The 5,000-nt window shown below is 46.8% G+C and overlaps 1 protein-coding gene across 1 annotated transcript in view; it reads left to right on the forward strand.

The window, feature by feature from the left end:
* The window catches only part of LOC134069285 (ephrin-B1-like), a 64,131-nt gene that overhangs the window by 18,948 nt on the left and 40,183 nt on the right, over nt 1-5,000 (forward strand). The window lies entirely within an intron of this gene.

The raw sequence follows: 5,000 nt of genomic DNA on the forward strand, positions 1-5,000 counted from the left end.
TGTGTGTGTGTGTGTGTGTGTGTGTGTGTGTGTGTGTGTGTGTGTGTGTGTGTGTGTGTGTGTGTGTGTGTGTGTGTGTGTGTGTGTGTGTGTGTGTTGCGGCGGGAGGAGAAATATTTTCCCCGCCGCCCGAGCTCCCCTTGTTGACGTCTTCATTTTTCACTGATAGCACGAGAAGCTTGGGGAGTGCGGTTTGACGGCTGGGTTGAGGCACCAGCTTTTGTGTCCTGTATTTTCTTGGGGGGCTCCCAAAAATCAAAAAGTTTCTCTATTGGGTGGTGAGCACTTCAATGCTGGTAACATTATATCCATGGTGGTCTGTCTGTTTGTGTGTGTGTTTAAGTGTGTGTGTGTGAGTATGTGTGTGTGTGTGTGTGTGTAAGTGGCAGGCCTGAGTGTGTGTTTGGAAGCCTCTCGCTCCCCACATCCTTCCATATGCACATGTGTCACTTTTTATGAGGTGGGATTGGTAATCTGCAACTTGTTTGGTCTTTCTTTCCTCCTTCGCTCTATTTTACACCACTTTTAACAGCCAGATTTTCGAGGAAAAAAATAAGAGGGTGTGTGTGTGTGGTGGTGGTGGTGAGTGTGAGTGTGTTGTGTGTGTGTGTGTGAGGGGGGGGGGTTGCTGCTTGCTGAATAGATCCCCCTCCTTTCTCACCCTTTTATTCCACCCTCCCACACATGTTGGTTCTTTGAGATCTGACTGCAAAAACAAGATGGAAGATCTCCCTGCACAGACGCCATACTGTAGTGCAGCCCTTCCTAGTCTGGATAGAGCAAGTTGGGCTTTCCACTCACACTCCCACACACACACACACACATACACACACACATACATATATATATGCATACACATGCAAACACAAACACAGACACATACACTTTGACCAACCCCAACAGCGCCAATGCACAGAGCCTCCCCAATCATGACTTTCTGCGAACAGGCCTTAACACACTGCGCCTACTTCCAGTCCTGTAACTCCAATTAAACATCTGAAAGATCTGTGTAGATGTGAGTTACTCCCCCCCCCCCCCCCCCCACCCCCCCCCCCCCCCACACACACACACACACCCCATCCAAGCCTCCAGCCCTGCTTGGGTTTCACCATGCTGTATTGATTGAGCCAAACACGAACATGCTGTTCTCATTTATGTTATTATACATACCGAGCATCGAAACGGAGCGTAACTTGGTTAAGGCATATATGAGCTCCATTTTGTCTTAGGACATACTGTTGGAGATAAGTAGCTGCCAAGGGCTGCTGATAGAAAGGCCACAATGGCGGGCTTTCAAAACAGGGGGCAACCCATAACGGTTGTGCTTGTTAAAAAAAAAAAAATCTTGGATTTGGACACACTACTTTAGTGCCTGTTGGATGTATTTCTTCCCCGTAACGTATATTTCATTTTGACATGTTTTTGTTGGTAACTTTGTAGTAATCCGGGCTTTTCCTGAGCACTCAAACAATAATCTAGGAGTATTTTAATAATAATGTGTTGGAATGCGTTTTAAAATATAAATAGAGTGTGTTAATTACAGCGTTGAAAGATATGGGGAGGAATAAAATACCTGTGCGCCAGGCTGCCAGTTGGCTAGGTAGTTTTTTAGCAGACAAATTAGCTTGTGGGTGGAAACCTGAGTAAAAAAAAAAAAAAAAGAAATGAGAAACTCTAATTAATTTTAATTGATATATGGTGTGCTCTCGCCTCTTTTTCAGACGGAGGAATCAATTTAGCACAATTTGCACATATGGACTTCCTTTCTCTTTCATTTGCCTCTATTGAGAAACACAGAGCACTTGGCAGCGGCTGCTCCGAGCGCTCTAAAAGAGGCTTTGGATATTACCTTGCCTCACTAGTGGCATGGAGCACTCGGAGGGAGATATGAATGGTGACAGTTGAAGGGGCCTGGGGATGGGGGGGGGGGGGGGGGATTTGGGGGGAGGGGGGTAGTTCTGTCCACCATTTGCCCCCCTTTCCCTCCTTGCCCCCTCTTCAGCACCCCACCGTTCTATTGTGAGACTGCTCCTGAACAGGGGTATTTGGGGTTGAAGCGGGGGTGGTGGTGGAGGTGGGGTAGGTGGTGGTGGTGGTGGGGGTGGGGGTGTGATGCCTAATCATGTGGCCGTACTCGTTTTCTCGTTCTCATGTCTGAAGGGGAGTTGTTCAAGTCGTGGGATGAGAAGACTGAGGCACTTTTCTCTCTCCCCCTCTTTATCTTTCTTTGTGCTTCCTTTCTCTCTCTCTCTCTCTCTCTCTCTCTCTCTCTCTCTCTCTCTCTCTCTCTCTCTCTCTCTCTCTTTCTCTCTTTCTCTCTCCGGCTCTCTTTCTCTCACTTGCTCGTTTTCTGGGGGGAGTTTTTTAGTCTGTGTAGCTTTTTTGGTATTTGTTTTTTTTCCTGTTGTTGTTGGTGAAGGTACTCCAGGGCCTTGTGAAAAGGGCAAGGAAATGCCAATGAACTCGATTTGCATCGAGAACATAAATAACTGTCCGCTTACGAGTGTTTTGTTGCCATGCCGGTTTAAAACGGGACATTATTGCTTGGCGAAAAAATGTTGCATGGGTGCACCATCGCTGGGCTCTGAATTTTTACTGTGCCTGTAAAAATGTTGGGGATGTGGGGAACCACTAGGTCTACTCTTTTGTTTTGAAGGTGAAGTTTAACAAGTTCCCCTCCTGCCTTCCCCTTGTCCTCGCGCTTGCCTCTCCCGCAAAACCCCTCCTCGGTTTCATCCTCGACTTATTACTCCAGTCATTAAAACGGCATTGGGTCTGGAAAACAACCTCGATTATATTTAACTGTGTCTGCAGTAGAACATTAGCAGGTCATTTGATCATTGATTGACCTGTTGAAATGGGATATGCCTTTGGCGTCGGCTCTATGCCGAGGCATCCCACTGACTACAAGATTGTCTTTACCACTGCACTCCATTGTGGGATGTTCGCCTTTAGTTCTCGACTAGCCCTCTGACCCGCAGGCCATTCCAGAATTGTTGCTGTACAAGATCTAGAATTTACTCTCACTGCCGTGTGTGGGCTACAAGAAGAATCGTTTGAGTTCATTATTGCATCATCAAATGGAATGTTCCGTTGGGAACCTTCTAATCGTATATTCTCCTCCTCAAAGGGCCTGGAGGTTGTCGCTGACGACCTGACAAAGGGTGGCACACTCTACCCAACCCCGCTCGCATTTAGCCTCCCGCCTCGCCTCGGACCTGGGCGGAGATTACAGTTGACAAGTGGCAGGCTGTTTAAAAAAAATGGAGTAAACACTAATTGCTGGCCTATTTCTTTTTATGCAGCGCAGCCCGCATGGCGTCTCTCTGCAGCGCTTCAAGCCTTCAAGTCGAGCCAGAACCTCATTATTCTCGACACTCAACAAAAGGCCTGGGAAACAGGACCCGCAAATTCACTTAGGGAGGTTATCTGACCCAAAATAAAGAGGATTTATTGGAAAATGAATCAATGGGGCTACAAAAACGTCCACTTGAACATGAGAGGAAATGGAGATGTGGTCTTGTTTTCTCTAGCCCCCCCAGCCCCCCCCCCCACCCACCCCACCCCCCTCCAAACAGCAGTAAATGTTTGGTATGCGTATTATGTAGCTGTTTGTTACTCCGTTTTGTCCTCTCTAAATTGTGACAATTTGGGGCGATTGTTTTCAAATGAGCCTGCTGTTTCAAAAATGCTTTGAATGAGTCAGGCCTTTTAGTTGAAAGTGTATCATCAAATAAAATGCTGTGCTTAGGATATTTTGCTTCATATCAACATATCAGTTAGGAGAGAGGAAGAGAGAGACACACACATACACACTCATTCACACACACACACACACACACACACACACACACACACACACACACACACACACACACACACACACACACACACACACACACACACACACACACACACACACACAAATTAGAATGAAAGCTGGAGAGAGAGAGATTGAGGCTTGAAAAAAAGAGCAGAGGGGTATAGAGGGGTGGAGAAGAGAGAGAGAGAGAGAGAGAGAGAGAGAGAGAGACTGAGAGAGAGACAGAGAGAGAATGGCTGGAGAGAAGTAGCAAGTAGGAGGGGTGGTCAGCTACAAAGCCTAACGTTGCCATGGCAACTTGTTTATGCCTCACTGGCGCATCTTGTAAATCCAATTAGAGCAAGATTGAGGCCTTGTCTTCCTGAGCATAAATGGGCTTGCGAGTGAAAACCGCGCAAATAGCTGGAGAGGTTAGGACAAAGGACGCCTACTCTCCCCTTATCTCCCAGTGAATTAATGGCCCCCTAAGCACCAGACAATGGATGAGAACCAACGGTCCTTCATTTGAAAGCAGTTATTCTTGCCTGATGGGAGAGTTTCTCATATCTGCTCTCCCAGTCATAACATCATTTACTAAGCGGGTCGGCAGCAGTCAGTCAGGGGGGTTCTGCTCTTTGCCATTTTAGTTCGGCATATATGTTTTTTTTATCTCCCATGAAGAAAGATGTCCCATAATGCATCTGGAGGCTTTAATCATGTAATGTTAATTTCCACTGAGGTTTCTCTAAGAGCTCAGCTTTTTAGAATTCAACTTCCAGGCTGTGTGTGAGTGTGTGTGTGAGTGTGTGTGTGTGTGTGTGTGTGTGTGGGTGGGTGTAAGGAGGGGTTGAGGGTGGTGGTGGTGGTGTGTGACTACAGTGATTCTGTCAGCCTGAGTAGAGAACAGCAGGCCTGTTCTGTTGACACTCAGCACATACTGTAATGCTCGGCTCGTACGCACATAAAATCCTATATTTATCTGGGTCACTTTGAGAAAATCCTGACCCCTCTTACACGGCGAACTAAGATGCAGATAAAGTGAGATTTAGTGGCAAGCTGATTTGACTCTGTAAACAGGAGCCTGACCCACCCCACCCCACCCCCACCTCCCCTCCACCAAAAAAAATTTTTTTTTCAAGTGAATAGCAGTCATGTTTCATTTTGGAGACAGAGAGATCCCCCCTACAAATCATCCCGG

This window comes from Sardina pilchardus, chromosome 21 (genome assembly GCF_963854185.1).
Source record: "Sardina pilchardus chromosome 21, fSarPil1.1, whole genome shotgun sequence".
In the NCBI taxonomy this organism is placed as follows: Eukaryota; Metazoa; Chordata; class Actinopteri; order Clupeiformes; family Clupeidae; genus Sardina; species Sardina pilchardus.